The 19,619-nt window shown below is 33.5% G+C and overlaps 1 protein-coding gene across 1 annotated transcript in view; it reads left to right on the top strand.

Moving 5' to 3' along the window:
- LOC143230112 (SCY1-like protein 2) overlaps positions 1 to 19,619 on the top strand; it is a 457,312-nt gene that overhangs the window by 355,391 nt on the left and 82,302 nt on the right. The window lies entirely within an intron of this gene.

Genomic DNA, 19,619 nt, shown 5'->3' with positions numbered 1-19,619 from the left:
ATTAGGAGTAGTTAGACTAGACTTTCTTGATGTTTAATAATGCCAGACTTCGAGTAACTAGGAGGAGTTAGACCAGACAGTCTTGATGTATAATAATGCCAGACATCGAGTAACCAGGAGGAGTTAGACTAGAATGTATTGATGTATAATAATGCCAGACATCAAGTAACTAGGAGGAGTTAGACTAGACTCTCTTGATGTATAATAATGCCAGACATCGAGGAACTAGGAGGAGTTAGACCAGAATATATTGATGTATAATAATGCCAGACATCGAGTAACTAGGAGGAGTTAGACTAGACTTTCTTGATGTATAATAATGCCAGACATCGAGTAACTAGGAGGAGTTAGAAAAGAATGTATTGATGTATAATAATGCCAGACATCGAGTAACTAGGAGGAGTTAGACCAGACAGTCTTGATGTATAATAATGCCAGACATCGAGTAACAAGGAGGAGTTAGACCAGAATGTACTGATGTATAATAATGCCAAACATCGAGTAATTAGGAGTAGTTAGACTAGACTTTCTTGATGTTTAATAATGCCAGACTTCGAGTAACTAGGAGGAGTTAGACCAGACAGTCTTGATGTATAATAATGCCAGACATCGAGTAACCAGGAGGAGTTAGACCAGACAGTCTTGATGTATAATAATGCCAGACATCGAGTAACCAGGAGGAGTTAGACTAGAATGTATTGATGTATAATAATGCCAGACATCGAGCAACTAGGAGGAGTTAGACTAGACTCTCTTGATGTATAATAATGCCAGACATCGAGTAACTAGGAGGAGTTAGACCAGAATGTATTGATGTATAATAATGCCAGACATCGAGTAACCAGGAGGAGTTAGACTAGAATGTATTGATGTATAATAATGCCAGACATCGAGTAACTAGGAGGAGTTAGACTAGACTCTCTTGATGTATAATAATGCCAGACATCGAGGAACTAGGAGGAGTTAGACCAGAATATATTGATGTATAATAATGCCAGACATCGAGTAACTAGTAGGAGTTAGACTAGACTTTCTTGATGTATAATAATGCCAGACATCGAGTAACTAGGAGGAGTTAGAAAAGAATGTATTGATGTATAATAATGCCAGACATCGAGTAACTAGGAGGAGTTAGACCAGACAGTCTTGATGTATAATAATGCCAGACATCGAGTAACAAGGAGGAGTTAGACCAGAATGTACTGATGTATAATAATGCCAAACATCGAGTAATTAGGAGTAGTTAGACTAGACTTTCTTGATGTTTAATAATGCCAGACTTCGAGTAACTAGGAGGAGTTAGACCAGACAGTCTTGATGTATAATAATGCCAGACATCGAGTAACCAGGAGGAGTTAGACCAGACAGTCTTGATGTATAATAATGCCAGACATCGAGTAACCAGGAGGAGTTAGACTAGAATGTATTGATGTATAATAATGCCAGACATCGAGTAACTAAGAGGAGTTAGACTAGAATGTATTGATGTATAATAATGCCAGACATCGAGTAACTAGTAGGAGTTAGACTAGATTGTCTTGATGTATAATAATGCCAGACATCGAGTAACCAGGAGGAGTTAGACCAGAATGTATTGATGTATAATAATGCCAGACATCGAGCAACTAGGAGGAGTTAGACTAGACTCTCTTGATGTATAATAATGCCAGACATCGAGTAACTAGGAGGAGTTAGACCAGAATGTATTGATGTATAATAATGCCAGACATCAAGTAACTAGGAGGAGTTAGACTAGACTCTCTTGATGTATAATAATGCCAGACATCGAGGAACTAGGAGGAGTTAGACCAGAATATATTGATGTATAATAATGCCAGACATCGAGTAACTAGTAGGAGTTAGACTAGACTTTCTTGATGTATAATAATTCCAGACATCGAGTAACTAGGAGGAGTTAGACTAAACTCTCTTGATGTATAATAATGCCAGACATCGAGTAACTAGGAGGAGTTAGACCAGAATGTATTGATGTATAATAATGCCAGACATCGAGTAACCAGGAGGAGTTAACTAGAATGTATTGATGTATAATAATGCCAGACATCGAGTAACTAGGAGGAGTTAGACTAGAATGTATTGATGTATAATAATGCCAGACATCAAGTAACTAGGAGGAGTTAGACTAGACTCTCTTGATGTATAATAATGTCATACATCCAGTAACTAGGAGGAGTTAGACTAGACTGTCTTGATGTATAATAATGCCAAACATCGAGTAACCAGGAGGAGTTAGACTAGAATGTATTGATGTATAATATGCCAGAATGAGTAACAGACATCGAGTAACTAGGAGGAGTTAGACTAGAATGTATTAATGTATAATAATGCCAGACATCGAGCAACTAGGAGGAGTTAGATCAGAATGTATTGATGTATAATAATGCCAGACATCGAGTAACTAGGAGGAGTTAGACTAGACTTTCTTGATGTATAATAATGCCAGACATCGAGTAACTAGGAGGGGTTAAACCAGAATGTATTGATGTATAATAATGCCAGACATCGAGTAACTAGGAGGAGTTAGACTAGACTCTCTTGATGTATAATAATGTCATACATCGAGTAACTAGGAGGAGTTAGACTAGACTCTCTTGATGTATAATAATGCCAGACATCGAGTAACTAGGAGGGGTTAGACCAGAATGTATTGATGTATAATAATGCCAGACATCGAGTAACTAGGAGGAGTTAGACTAGATTGTCTTGATGTATAATAATGCCAGACATCGAGTAACTAGGAGAGGTTAGACCAGAATGTATTGATGTATAATAATGCCAGACATCGAGTAACTAGGAGGAGTTAGACTAGACTCTCTTGATGTATAATAATGTCATACATCGAGTAACTAGGAGGAGTTAGACTAGACTCTCTTGATGTATAATAATGTCATACATCGAGTAACTAGGAGGAGTTAGACTAGAATGTCTTGATGTATAATAATGCCAGACATCGAGTAACCAGGAGGAGTTAGACTAGAATGTATTGATGTATAATAATGCCAGATATCGAGTAACTAGGAGGACTTAGACTAGAATGTATTGATGTATAATAATGCCAGACATCGAGTAACCAGGAGGAGTTAGACTAGAATGTATTGATGTATAATAATGCCAGACATCAAGTAACTAGGAGGAGTTAGACTAGACTCTCTTGATGTATAATAATGCCAGACATCGAGTAACTAGGAGGAGTTAGACTAGACTCTCTTGATGTATAATAATGCCAGACATCGAGTAACTAGGAGGAGTTAGACCAGAATGTATTGATGTATAATAATGCCAGACATCGAGTAACCAGGAGGAGTTAACTAGAATGTATTGATGTATAATAATGTCATACATCGAGTAACTAGGAGGAGTTAGACTAGACTGTCTTGATGTATAATAATGCCAGACATCGAGTAACCAGGAGGAGTTAGACTAGAATGTATTGATGTATAATAATGCCAGACATCGAGTAACTAAGAGGAGTTAGACTAGAATGTATTGATGTATAATAATGCCAGACATCGAGTAACTAGGAGGAGTTAGACTAGATTGTCTTGATGTATAATAATGCCAGACATCGAGTAACCAGGAGGAGTTAGACTAGAATGTATTGATGTAGAATAATGCCAGACATCAAGTTTCTGGGATCAGTTATAATAGATTGTGTTGATGTAGAATAATGCCAGACATCAAGTTTCTGGGATCAGTTATAATAGATTGTGTTGATGTAGAATACTCCTAGATATAATCTCACTAAAATCAGTTAGACTAGATTGTCATGATTTAGGATAATGCCTGATGTCATGTTGTTACTAGGATCAGTTACACTAGATTGTTTGATGTAGATAAACTACCACATATCACGTTACTAGGACCAGTTAGACTAGATTGTCTTGATATAGAATACTGCCATGTATCATCTCACTAGGGTGGGATAAAATAGATTGTTTTGACGAAGAATACTGCCAGATATCACGTTTCTAGAATCAGTTAGACAAACCTGTCTTCATATAGAATACTGCTAGGTATCATATTACTAGGATCAGATAGACGAGATTGTCTTGATGTAGGTTAATGCAAGATATCATATTACTAGGATCAAATAGACTATATTGTCTTGATATAGAATAATGCAACATATTTTCTTGGTAGGCCCATTTAGACTAGAAAGTCTTGATGTAGAGAAATGTCAGATATAAAGTTTCTAAGATGAGTTATAACAGATTGGGTTGATATGGAATAATCCTAGATATTATGCTAATAAAATCAATTAGACGAGATTGTTATGATGTAGAATAATACAGATATATTGTTACTAGGATCAGTTATACTGGACTGTCTTAATTTATAATACTGCTAGATGTCATGTTACATTTGGAGTATACTGACTTGATGTAGAATAATACAGATATATTGTTATTTGGATCAGTTATACTGGACTGTCTTAATTTATAATACTGCTAGATGTCATGTTACATTTGGAGTATACTGACTTGATGTAGAATGATACCAGATATATTGTTACTAGGATCAGTTATACTGGACTCTCTTAATTTATAATACTGCTAGATGTCATGTTACATTTAGAGTATACTGACTTGATGTAGAATGATACCAGATATATTGTTACTAGGATCAGTTATACTGGACTGTCTTAATTTATAATACTGCTAGATGTCATGTTACATTTAGAGTATACTGACTTGATGTAGAATGATACTTGATATCAAGTTTCTAGAAAAAGTTAGATATCATTATCTTGATGTCGAATAATGGCAGATATAAAATTAATAGGATCAATTAGACTAGACTGTATTGATGTTCAATACTAATAAATATCACTTTACTAGGATCAATTAGACTAGATTGTCTTGATATAAAATGATACCAGATAAGATGTTTTTAGGATCAGTTAGACTAGATTGTCTTGATATAGAATGATACCAGCTAAGATGTTTCTAGGATCAATTAGACTAGATTGTCTTGATATAGAATGATACCAGATAAGATGTTTCTAGGATCAATTAGACTAGATTGTCTTGATATAGAATGATACCAGATAAGATGTTTCTAGGATCAGTTAGACTAGATTGTGTTGATGTTGAATACTAATAAATATCGTGTTACTGAGATCAGGTAGACTAGATTGTCTTGATAGAGAATACTGTCACATATCATGTTACTAGGAGGAGCTAAACTAGGATGTCTTAATGTAGAATAATGCAAGATATTATGTTACTAATATCAGTTAGGCAATACTGTCCTGATGTAAAATAATATTAGATATTATGTTACTAAGATCAGTTAGGCAATACTGTCCAGATGTAAAATAATATTAGATATTATGTTACTAAGATCAGTTAGGCAATACTGTCCTGATGTAAAATAATATTAGATATTATGTTAATAGGATCAGCTAGACTAGACTGTATTGAGATTGAATACTAATAGATATCACTTTACTAGGATAAGTTAGGCTAGACTGTCCTGATGTAGAGTAATACCACATACCATGTTACTAGGATCAGTTAGAAAATATTGTCTTGATATATAATAATGTCAGATTTCAAGTAACTAGACCAGTTAGACTAGATTTTTTTATGTAGAATACGACCAAATATCCTGTTAGTAGGATCACTTAGAATAGATTGTCTTGATGTAGAATACTGCTAGATATCATGTTGCTAGTATCAGTTTGGCTACACTGTCTTGACGTTGAATAATACCAGATATAATGTCACTAAAATCAGTTAGACTAGATTGTCTTGATGTAGAATACTGCTAGATATCATGTTGCTAGTATCAGTTTGGCTACACTGTCTTGACGTTGAATAATATCAGATATAATGTCACTAGGATCAGTTAGACTAGATTGTCTTGATGTAAAATACTGCTAGATATCATGTTGCTAGTATCAGTTTGGCTACACTGTCTTGACGTTGAATAATATCAGATATAATGTCACTAGGATCAGTTAGACTAGATTGTTTTGATGTAAAATAATGCCAGACATCAAGTTACTAGAATCTGTTAGACTAAATTGTTATGATATAGAATAATGCCAGATATCATGTTAATAGGATCAGTTAAACTAGACTGTTTTGCTTTAGAATAATACTTGATATTATGTTACTTGGATCATTTAGAGTAGACTGGCTTGATTTAGAATACTTCTAGATATGAAGTTACTAGCATCAGTTAGACTATACTGTCTTGATGTAGAATATTGACAGATATCATGTTTCTATGATCAGTTATGGCTGTGTTAATAATGCCAGATGCTCTAATACCAAGTTTAAGTTCTTTTTATGTGTCGTAAGATTCGTAGATATCCTGAAGTCATGATCTAAACACTTCCAAATGTGATACAGGCTAGAACTATGACCCAGCTACAACCATCATCTAAGTTGAAACTGGAGCCTTATTATCACCAACAGCCAGTTTGATTTGTCAACAAATTTCGTGTCCATTTGCTATCTCTGAACAAATGTTAATTGTTCAGACATTCTGAAACTTTTGTCTTTCTAATAGTTCTGAGTAATATATGTACCTACACACACCCATATGTGTGTCTTATTCCTAAGCAATCTTAAGTTAGCTGTTTTCTAAGTATTTTCCAAGGACCAACCTTTGTTTTTATTCATGCGGCTCAATAAATCACGTGTACAGCCCTAATGCTGCTGGCTGGTTTTGGAAAAAAATAAAAATAGAAACTGATAATAAAACTAACTTACACGCGCACGTGCCAATCATGCTGTATAAAGAATTATGGTGGTAACAAAGTATCTCGAGACAAAACAACATAACCTCAAGCATTCACCACATGGTCAATAGAGACTTCTTTTTTCAGTGATTAGGTTATCGCGTTGTCCAGAACGTTTCCAATAAATGTTTGATTTTATCAATTACACGGTTATGTGACTGTATATATGTACATGAAATATATAAGACAAGAGAGTGAGAAATAAAGGAAAATTAGGATAAGAGAAACTGATATAGGAGTTATTAAAACGTTTTTGTAACCCCTATGTATCATAAAAGCTACAGTAAATGTGTCTGCAAAATATGTATGGATTATAAAATCTACAATAAATATTTGCGGTTCACAAAGGAAACTACTCTCAGTGATGTGACTTGACTTAACAGAATCAGCTATTTAAAACTTTAACATCTTGACTCTTGATTTATTTGAGTTGCTAACAATTCAACAAAAACTATGTATAAATACATGTAGAACGTTATCGGAATAGCAAACAGGTCAAAATAAGGCCTAACTCCTGCCTCTATTCTATAGAATTATAAAATTATAAGTTATCAAAATACGCCTAACTCCTGCTTCTACTCTATAAAATAATTTGTTTTATCCACTCGTAATTGTTAGAAGTACCAGGCCACAAGTAGAAGAAGTCGTAACGAATAGACATTCAAGTCGTAACCAAATTCTAATCGAATATTCAAATGAATTTTAAAGTTGGTTTATACGTGAAACTCATCATTGAACTGTTTTAGATATTCAGAATTACATTTTACTTTAATGTTACTCGGCCCTCCGCTAGTACAGCGGTATGTCTCCGGATTTACAACGCCAAAATCAGGGGTTCGATTCCCCTCAGTGGGCTGAGTAGATAGCCCTTTGTGGCTTTGCTATACAAAAAACACACAAAGGTTTTATTCGAGTTATAAATAAGCACATTTTAACCACCATAGTCCGTTATTATTGAAGAGCTTTAATACACCGTAAATTACGTGAAAAGCTAATATTAACCTTCACGCCTTTCGGGAAATTAAAGTTTCTTATTGTTTGCTCAGGTTGACTTTAGGTGAATCACGTGACCTCCATCATTCAGTAACTCAACAGAAATGAAACTCTACAACTAACGAAGGGTTTTACTTCAAGTGGTTTCCACCATGGCTACAGCGTCAAAGAATTGCTTTTAACAACAAGGAAAAAACTTTTTATAATTGAACTCCCAAGTTATAAGCAGGTTTTAGTTCGTCTTGTGCTTATAAAAAAATCATGTGGTTTAGAGCCCAGTCGGAAAAAATATCAAAGTTCATTCTATCTGAAGCAAAGTTGTTGTTTGTAAAGGAGACTTTCATTGAACGGCTACCTCATTAAACAACTTTCTTTGTTAATGTTGTTGTTTGTACAGGAGACTTTCATTAAACGGCTTCCTCATTAAACAACTTTCTTTGTTAATGTTGTTGTTTGTACAGGATACTTTTATTAAACGGCTACCTCATTAAACAACTTTCTTTGTTAATGTTGTTGTTTGTACAGGAGACTTTTATTAAACGGCTACCTCATTAAACAACTTTCTTTGTTAATGTTGTTGTTTGTACAGGAGACTTTCATTAAACGGCTACCTCATTAAACAACTTTCTTTGTTAATGTTGTTGTTTGTACAGGAGACTTTCATTAAACGGCTACCTCATTAAACAACTTTCTTTGTTAATGTTGTTGTTTGTACAGGAGACTTTATTAAACGGCTACCTCATTAAACAACTTTCTTTGTTAATGTTGTTGTTTGTACAGGAGACTTTCATTAAACGGCTACCTCATTAAACAACTTTCTTTGTTAATGTTGTTGTTTGTACAGGAGACTTTCATTAAACGGCTACCTCATTAAACAACTTTCTTTGTTAATGTTGTTGTTTGTAAAGGAGACTTTTATTAAACGGCTAACTCATTAAACAACTTTCTTTGTTAATGTTGTTGTTTGTACAGGAGACTTTTATTAAACGGCTACCTCATTAAACAACTTTCTTTTTTAATGTTGTTGTTTGTACAGGATACTTTCATTAAACGGCTACCTCATTAAACAACTTTGTTAATGTTGTTGTTTGTACAGGAGACTTTCATTAAACGGCTACCTCATTAAACAACTTTCTTTGTTAATGTTGTTGTTTGTACAGGATACTTTCATTAAACGGCTACCTCATTAAACAACTTTCTTTGTTAATGTTGTTGTTTGTACAGGAGACTTTCATTGAACGGCTACCTCATTAAACAACTTTCTATGTTAATGTTGTTGTTTGTACATGAGACTTTTATTAAACGGCTACCTCATTAAACAACTTTCTTTGTTAATGTTGTTGTTTGTACAGGAGACTTTTATTAAACGGCTACCTCATTAAACAACTTTCTTTGTTAATGTTGTTGTTTGTAAAGGAGACTTTCATTGAACGGCTACCTCATTAAACAACTTTCTTTGTTAATGTTGTTGTTTGTACAGGAGACTTTCATTAAACGGCTACCTCATTAAACAACTTTCTTTGTTAATGTTGTTGTTTGTACAGGATACTTTCATTAAACGGCTACCTCATTAAACAACTTTCTTTGTTAATGTTGTTGTTTGTACAGGAGACTTTCATTGAACGGCTACCTCATTAAACAACTTTCTTTGTTAATGTTGTTGTTTGTACAGGAGACTTTTATTAAACGGCTACCTCATTAAACAACTTTCTTTGTTAATGTTGTTGTTTGTAAAGGAGACTTTCATTGAACGGCTACCTCATTAAACAACTTTCTTTGTTAATGTTGTTGTTTGTACAGGAGACTTTCATTGAACGGCTACCTCATTAAACAACTTTCTATGTTAATGTTGTTGTTTGTACATGAGACTTTTATTAAACGGCTACCTCATTAAACAACTTTCTTTGTTAATGTTGTTGTTTGTACAGGAGATTTTTATTAAACGGCTACCTCATTAAACAACTTTCTTTTTTAATGTTGTTGTTTGTAAAGGAGACTTTCATTGAACGGCTACCTCATTAAACAACTTTCTTTGTTAATGTTGTTGTTTGTACAGGAGACTTTCATTAAACGGCTACCTCATTAAACAACTTTCTTTGTTAATGTTGTTGTTTGTACAGGATACTTTCATTAAACGGCTACCTCATTAAACAACTTTCTTTGTTAATGTTGTTGTTTGTACAGGAGACTTTCATTGAACGGCTACCTCATTAAACAACTTTCTTTGTTAATGTTGTTGTTTGTACAGGAGACTTTTATTAAACGGCTACCTCATTAAACAACTTTCTTTGTTAATGTTGTTGTTTGTACAGGAGACTTTCATTAAACGGCTACCTCATTAAACAACTTTCTTTGTTAATGTTGTTGTTTGTACAGGAGACTTTCATTAAACGGCTACCTCATTAAACAACTTTCTTTGTTAATGTTGTTGTTTATAAAGGAGACTTTTATTAAACGGCTACCTCATTAAACAACTTTCTTTGTTAATGTTGTTGTTTGTAAAGGAGACTTTTATTAAACGGCTACCTCATTAAACAACTTTCTTTTTTAATGTTGTTGTTTGTAAAGGAGACTTTCATTAAACGGCTACCTCATTAAACAACTTTGTTAATGTTGTTGTTTGTACAGGAGACTTTCATTAAACGGCTACCTCATTAAACAACTTTCTTTGTTAATGTTGTTGTTTGTACAGGAGACTTTCATTAAACGGCTACCTCATTAAACAACTTTCTTTGTTAATGTTGTTGTTTGTACAGGATACTTTCATTAAACGGCTACCTCATTAAACAACTTTCTTTGTTAATGTTGTTGTTTGTACAGGAGACTTTCATTGAACGGCTACCTCATTAAACAACTTTCTTTGTTAATGTTGTTGTTTGTACATGAGACTTTTATTAAACGGCTACCTCATTAAACAAATTTCTTTGTTAATGTTGTTGTTTGTACAGGAGACTTTTATTAAACGGCTACCTCATTAAACAACTTTCTTTGTTAATGTTGTTGTTTGTACAGGAGACTTTCATTAAACGGCTACCTCATTAAACAACTTTCTTTGTTAATGTTGTTGTTTGTACAGGAGACTTTCATTAAACGGCTACCTCATTAAACAACTTTCTTTGTTAATGTTGTTGTTTATAAAGGAGACTTTTATTAAACGGCTACCTCATTAAACAACTTTCTTTGTTAATGTTGTTGTTTGTAAAGGAGACTTTTATTAAACGGCTACCTCATTAAACAACTTTCTTTTTTAATGTTGTTGTTTGTAAAGGAGACTTTCATTAAACGGCTACCTCATTAAACAACTTTGTTAATGTTGTTGTTTGTACAGGAGACTTTCATTAAACGGCTACCTCATTAAACAACTTTCTTTGTTAATGTTGTTGTTTGTACAGGAGACTTTCATTAAACGGCTACCTCATTAAACAACTTTCTTTGTTAATGTTGTTGTTTGTACAGGAGACTTTCATTAAACGGCTACCTCATTAAACAACTTTCTTTGTTAATGTTGTTGTTTGTACAGGATACTTTCATTAAACGGCTACCTCATTAAACAACTTTCTTTGTTAATGTTGTTGTTTGTACAGGAGACTTTCATTGAACGGCTACCTCATTAAACAACTTTCTATGTTAATGTTGTTGTTTGTACATGAGACTTTTATTAAACGGCTACCTCATTAAACAAATTTCTTTGTTAATGTTGTTGTTTGTACAGGAGACTTTTATTAAACGGCTACCTCATTAAACAACTTTCTTTGTTAATGTTGTTGTTTGTACAGGAGACTTTCATTAAACGGCTACCTCATTAAACAACTTTCTTTGTTAATGTTGTTGTTTGTAAAGAAAACTTTTAACGGCCCGGCATGGCCAGGTGGGTTAAGGCGTTCGACTCGTAATCTGAAGGTCGTGAGTTCGAATCCCAGTCGCACCAAACATCTCGCACTTTCAACCGCAGAGACGTTATGTGACGGTCAATCCCACTATTTGTTGGTAAAAGAGTATCCCAAGAGTTGGCAGTGGGTGCTAATATTTAACTGCCTTCCGTCCAGTTTTACACTGCTATATTAGGGACGGCTAGACCAGATATCTCTCGTGTAACTTTGGGCGAAAATTAAGAAAACAAACAATCATAGCTAGAAAACTGTTTTCATTATATATCTACCTTTTTAGGCTCCTTTCTATGTTTGTTTCACAATTTTCCAATCACAATTACCAATATGTTATGTTTTATGTTATGCCGTTTTTATTGAACTCTTATTTGTAATTTCTTTCTTGTACATTTAACGAAAACTACAACTAATTTGATAAATACCATCTTTGCCTTGAATTTTTATCTTAGAGTCCTGGTAGATGGTCAACAGATTTATTTTGAACGCTTTCTTATGACACTTTAATTCGAATACTTTAACAGTTTTATTCGAAATGACAGGAAAGATTGTACACTAATAAACCTAATACGAAATACTTGAAATGAAGTCCATTTATATATTTATAAAATGTTCTATTGATATTTATAATGTTACAACCTCTACTAACTGCTCCTGCTGTGAAATACACCTTTCTCTATTTATATTCACGATATCAGATATCAGTAGCCTGCCAAGTATATACAACTTGCTTAATTATTGACTTAAGGAATAGTTAGATTCACAATATAACGTTATACTGACGGTAAGAGGCTTAGCGAATACAGTGAATTTTAATGTATTTAACGAGAACATCATGTTTACTGGACATCATATTAAAAATAATTCCTTCACCATAATGGTTCGTGTAGTTAAGATTTTTACAGTTTCGTTGTCTGTATATTTTCAATATCCTGCAGGTTCTATTGAATATTCTTGGAACCTTTAAAGAACATCTTTGAATACATCACTCCAAGAATGAGATAAAGAAGATCCCATTGCCAGACATTTAACTTGTTGAAATATATCATTAATTGTACAGTACATGTAGACACCCGACCATCACACCCATATGTGCTTGTTAAACATCTCATTCCAAACCAATGACATTCAATAAGGAGTTGGTCCCCCTTTGTTGCTATAACAGCCTCCACTCTTTCTGGAAGACTTTTCACTAGATTTTGGAACATGACTGCGGGATTCGTTCCTATTGAACCACAAGAGTATTAGTGAAGTTTGGTCGCTGAAGCAAGGCGAGAAGGCCTGGTTTGCAGTTGACGTTCCAATTCATCCCAAAGGTGTTCAATGGAGTTGTGGTCAGGGCTCTGGGCAGGTTAGTCAAGTTCTTCCACACCAATCTCGAATAACCATATCTTTATGGATCTCGCTTTGTGCACAGGGGCATTGTCATGCTGAAACAAAAAAGGGCATTCCCCAAACTGTTGCCACAAAGTTGGAAGCACACAATTTCTAGAATGTCGTTCAATGCTGTAGCATTAAGATTTTTCTTCACTGTAACTAAAGAGTCTAGCCCAAACCATGAAAAACAGCCCCACACCATTATTCCTCCTCTACAAAACTTTACAGTTGACACTATGCATTCAGGCAGGTAGCGTTCTTTTGTCATACACCAAACACACATTCGTCCATCAGACTGCCAGATAGTGGAGCGAGATCCATCGCTCCAGAAAACGCATTTCCACGGCTCCAAAGTCCAATGGCAGTGTGCTTTACATCACTCCAGCGATGCTTGGCATAGCGCATGGTGATCTTAGGCTTGTGTGCGGTTGTTCGGCCATGGAAACCCATTTCATGAAGCTCCCGACGAACAGTTCTTGTGCTAACGTTGCTGCAGTTTGAAACTCGGTAGTGAGTGCTGCAACTGAGGACAGACGATTTTTACGAGATACGCGCTTCAGAACTCGGCGGTCCCGTTTTGTGAGCTTGTGTAGCCTACCGCCTCGTGACTGAGTTGTTGTTGTTCCTAGACGTTTACACTTCACAATAGCAGCACTTACAGTTGACCGGAGCAGCTCTAGCAGGACAGAAATTTGATGAACTGACTTGTTGTATAGGTGACATCCTATGACAGTGCCACGTTGAAAGTCACTGAGTTCTTCAGTACGACCCATTCTGCTGTCAATATTTGTCTATGGAGATTAAATGGCTGTATGCTAGAGTTTATGCGCCTGAAATAGCTGAACCCACTAATTAGAAGGGGTGTCCACATACTTCTGGCCATGTAGTGTATATATACACAACTTTAAACGTAAACACAAGCGAAACTAACATACGTTAAAGGTTTCAATGTGAAATAGTTGTTGTATAAAATATCCAACGATTTATCTACTGGAGCGTCACATACACATAAAGTATAATTTTAATATCTTCAAAAACAAACAGTTTCAAATCGTATGTTTACACTGTTTAAAATATTTAAATTAACCATCGAACTGAATAATATGTAACACAATTATAATGGTTATACATAGTACATTAAACTTGTGTCCGCTACCAGAAGTTCAACCTTTTCTTTGTATGGCAGTTTGGTTTATAATGTGTCTTTTTTTTTTCCATTCGTTTTAGGTCTCTTGTGTTAATAATTCCTAAGTACCATTATTACAACGTTTTATCTACAACTATATCTTGTTTTCTCTTAAATATTTCACAGTTCTTCTTTGTTCTTGTGACAGATTTAAAATACATGTAAGTACAATACCTTTGTCGTCTTTTTAGTATAATATCTTTGTAGTCATTTTAGTATAATATCTTTGTCGTCTTTTTAGTATAATATCTTTGTCGTCTTTTTAGTATAATATCTTTGTCGTCTTCTAATAACTTATCTTATGTTGTAAAGTGAGTTACAGCACTAATAACTTGTGTTGTAAAGTGAGTTACAGCACTAATAACTTATGTTGTAAAGTGAGTTACAGCACTAATAACTTATGTTGTAAAGTGAGTTACAGCACTAATAACTTGTGTTGTAAAGTGAGTTACAGCACTAATAACTTATGTTGTAAAGTGAGTTACAGCACTAATAACTTGTGTTGTAATTTCTTCATGTTATTCTTGCCTGAAATAACTTCATCATTGTACATATTTAATATTGGTAAGATGTAAATACATAGAATAGTTTGTTGTCTCGATATTTGCCATTTTTCTTTAGTAATAATTTAGAGAATCTTTAATTTAAGTTGTTATTATTGACATTAGAACTTGGTTTAATTCAAACTGACGTCACTCCGTCAAATTCACAGCCACAGGGTTAAAAATAAACAGCTGTGTAACATTCACAATAGATATGTAAAAATGTTATAATATTTGCCTTCTGACTTTCCTTACTTTGTAATAATATCTTTTCAGTCGCATAGTACTATCGTATGTTAACAGTAAACACATGAAACGGCGTTCTTCGACACAATAAGCATTTCATTAATTGTTTGAGCCGACTAGTTTTAGTACCATCATCAGGACTAGTGACTAAAATTCTAGTTTAGTTTATTGTAAACTACTTACAATAATAATAGAATACACAAGTACGACTAACGTTGTTTATAAATATTGTAACTCTCTATTTATCCTGTTTTTTGGTTTTTTCATTATCCAACTTACTTTTTAGCAAGTATACTGGTTGTTTAATCTCTGCTACATGATATTGAATAAGTTCATTGGTTATTTAAATTTTGCTATACTATTTAGCACTCTGATTGGTTATTTAAATTACTGTTTAGCACTCTGATTGGTTGTTTGAATTTTGCTATACTGATTAGCACTCTGATTGGTTATTTAAATTACTGTTTAGCACTCTGATTGGTTGTTTGAATTCTGCAAAACACTTTTCGCATTTTTTAAAAGTTATTCTATCCTCTATTTAGCTAATTTGTTCATTTGCTGAATTCTGGTACACATTCTGCAGCTAGTTTATTTGATGCTTAAAGTTTATTGGTTGTTTAAATTCTGCTAGACCCTGTTTAGCTAACTTATTAGTTGAGAAATGTTTTGTTGGGACATACAATGACAACATGATTCTTACCACCCTTGTAGTGACATAGTTCACACGGTGTGTTATTAATGTTTCTCTAATGTGGTTCTTTCTATTCGTTTCTTTTTTTCTTCAAGTTATCAGGTGAAACTAAATTCAATATTTATTCCATTTTAATAAAAAATAACCACATTTATTTATTTTTTCAAGTGTTAGAAGCTAGAACACTGTCGTAGTTCGTAAGCCTAACTTTTCAACCACTCTAGCTCTTCTATCAACTATACAAAACGAAAACCAGTTCGTCTGTCAAGTCGATATCTTAGCCGTTGTAATATCAATATATATACAACTTGCATGAAAAGAGGGCGCTTTCTGCCGCGACAGGTTTGTCATTTTAAAATTCTTTCATCCAAACGTATATATATATAAAACGGAAGATGCGGCACTTTAGGTATATAATTAGATTTGTGGTAGATAGAATTATTAAAGATCGCAGAGTGTAATAAAATCGATTCTATACATGCTCGCTCCACTCGTCCTGTAGCCGCTGCTACATAAAAATCATAATCATTGGCTGAAATTCCCCAATACTCTTGTTTGGGTGTTGAGGCGACACACTGACGCCATATTTTATACAATCAAAATATTCAGCTACAACTCTATAATAACCCGAATGTTTTACCCGCAGCACATTTCAGTTTTGAATATATCCAGTTTAAATCGCCCTAGCAGGCTAACAAAGAAAAGCCAAAACCTGGAGGACATCCGCATAGAAGTCCTCGAAATTCGCAGTAACATTTATTGCCTTTAACAACACACTTGCGAGGTCATAGATTTGACCTCGTGGGGATATGTCTATAAGAATCAGTTTTTTAGTCTATAAGGATTTAACAAGATGAACATTTTAATGTAATTAAAACATATACAGAAGTCAAATGGTAATTTGACAACTTTTAGTCTATAAGGATATAACAAGAGGAACATTTTAATGTAATTAAAACATATACAGAAGTCAAATGGTAATTTGACAAGTTTTAGTCTACGAGGATTTAACAAAAGGAACATTTTAATGTAATTAAAACATATACAGAAGTCAAATGATAATTAAAGAATGGGGTTTGAGGCACTCAACTCACAATCTGAGAGTCGCGGGTTCGAATCCCAAACATACTCGCCCTTTCAGCAGTTCGAGCATTATATGTTATTGTCAACCCCACTATTTGTTTGTAAAAGCGTAGCCCAAGAGTTGTCGGTGGGTGACGATAACATTCCCTCTAGTTTTTGCTGCTAAATTAGGGACAATTGGCGAAGGAAACACTCATGTAGCTTTCCGCGAAATTCAAAATAAATCAGTTAATAAATATTTAAAATACATGGCCAAATATACATACAAATGTTTTTGTGAAATACTAGATATAGAATAGCCATTATCGTTACTAGTTTATAATTAATTTTTAAGAAACATAAAACATTTAATTAATTAAATATAACATCAAGAAAAATATTTAATCATTATTTCCAATCATTCAGCTTGTACAATATAAACATCAATTCACTTTAAAACAAGTCACTTTATGTTTAACTTCAGCTGAAATTTAACTAAACGCTGTTATAAGACCTATGTTCGAATGTAACCTTACTTCACATCTATAGAAAGAAACTTTTATTTTACTTACTTAGAACATTCTAGATGTTCTAAAGTAATCTTGACTTCTAAACGTAACGTTGAACGACAATCAACGTCTTTTAGGTTATAAACAAAATAATATATAACTGACAACATGTTCTAATATCAAAGACATAAGCAACAAAAACGTGCTTGTAAGTTATAACAGAGAATAAAGGTCATGACCCTAAAAATATTAATAGAGTTTAGAAACAGTAACAGTAATGTAAAAATGAAATACCCTACATTAACTGCTTTAAAATCAACCCGAACTAACTTCATTTGTAAAAATGAAATACCCTACATTAACTGCTTTAAAATCAACTCGAATTGGCTTCATTTGTAAAAATGAAATACCCTATTTTAACTGCTTTAAAGTCAACCCGAACTAACTTCATTTGTAAAAATGCAATACCCTACTTTAACTGCTTTGAAGTCAACCCGAACTAACTTCATTTGTAAAAATGAAATACCCTACATTAACTGCTTTAAAGTCAACCCAACTAACTTCATTTGTAAAAATGAAATACCCTACATTAACTGCTTTAAAGTCAACCCGAACTTACTTCATTTGTAAAAATGAAATACCCTACTTTAACTGATTTAAAGTCAACCCGAACTAACTTCACTAGCTACAATACCATCTTTTCAGAGACAGTTGCTAAATCATTCAGGTTAGAGGCATGTTTAAGTAGCTTTAATCCCTCAAAACAAAACTGGAAACACTTAAATATAACAAAAAGACGAAAAAAAAGACCTATTCAATATTTATATGCTTATTTATTTACTATTTATATATTTACCTATTCATTATTTATATATATGCTTATTCACTATTTATATACTTACTTATTCAATATTTATATACTTACCTATTCAATATTTATATACTTACTTATTCACTATTTATATACTGAGAGTCGCGGGTTCGAATCCCAAACATACTCGCCCTTTCAGCAGTTCGAGCATTATATGTTATTGTCAACCCCACTATTTGTTTGTAAAAGCGTAGCCCAAGAGTTGTTTGTGAATCTAAACTTATTTGTTTACTGTTTAGAATTTACTGCAGGCTAATTCAACACTGTATTGAGTAGCTAAATAACAGTTTCACAGAACCTGTTGGTTTTGTTTGTTATTATACAATAGCACATTGTGCGTGATGTTGGTTTTGTTTGTTCTTATACAATAGTACATTGTGCGTGAAGTTGGTTTTTTTGTTATTATACAATAGTACATTGTACCTGATGTTGGTTTTGTTTGTTCTTACACAATAGTACATTGTGTCTGATGTTGGTTTTGTTTGTTATTATACAATAGTACATTGTGTCTGATGTTGGTTTTGTTTGTTATTATACAATAGCACATTGTGCGTGATGTTGGTTTTGTTTGTTCTTATACAATAGTACATTGTGCCTGATGTTGGTTTTGTTTGTTATTATACAATAGTACATTGTGCGTGAAGTTGGTTTTTTTTGTTCTTATACAATAGTACATTGTACCTGATGTTGGTTTTGTTTGTTCTTACACAATAGTACATTGTGTCTGATGTTGGTTTTGTTTGTTATTATACAATAGTACATTGTGCCTGATGTTGGTTTTTTTTGTTATTATACAATAGTACATTGTGCCTGATGTTGGTTTTGTTTGTTATTATACAATAGTACATTGTGCCTGATGTTGTTTTTTTTTGTTCTTATACAATAGTACATTGTACCTGATGTTGGTTTTGTTTGTTCTTACACAATAGTACATTGTGCGTGATGTTGGTTTTTTTTTTATTATACAATAGTACATTGTGCCTGAAAGTAAATTACTTCATGTGTTCCTTCTTATCTTAGCACTTTGATCATAGTTTTTAGGCTAACTTTCAATCATTATCAAAAAAGGAACAAAAATGTATTGAAGAAATAACAAATCTTTTCTTTGTTCGTAATGTAAAGATGCGTAGAAAGGACTAAGTTTTCACTTGTTCTCCTGTTATTATAACACCTCATTAGAACTGTTTGAATAAACCAATCAACGTATGGTACGACTAAGTATATATCATGGCTTGTTAAATGTTCAGATTTGCTTACTTTATCTATGTATTAACAAGCTAAACGTTTGATAAACATTAACGAAGCAACTGTTAAATGCCCACAATAATTTATGAAAACGGCACTAAGCACCCCATTATCACTGGGAGTTCTCCAGGACAGAGTTCTTCAACGAACCCTGTGCCATCTGACAAAAATATTTAAAAAGTTGCACCGTTTAACGTTGTGTTTTTAGGTCGTTTAATACAATTTCTTAATATATTTAAAA

The sequence above is a fragment of the Tachypleus tridentatus genome, chromosome 10 (assembly GCF_004210375.1).
Source record: "Tachypleus tridentatus isolate NWPU-2018 chromosome 10, ASM421037v1, whole genome shotgun sequence".
Taxonomy (NCBI): Eukaryota; Metazoa; Arthropoda; class Merostomata; order Xiphosura; family Limulidae; genus Tachypleus; species Tachypleus tridentatus.
The sequence above is the reverse complement of the archived record's forward strand: the minus strand, read 5'-3'. Positions and strand labels throughout refer to the sequence as shown.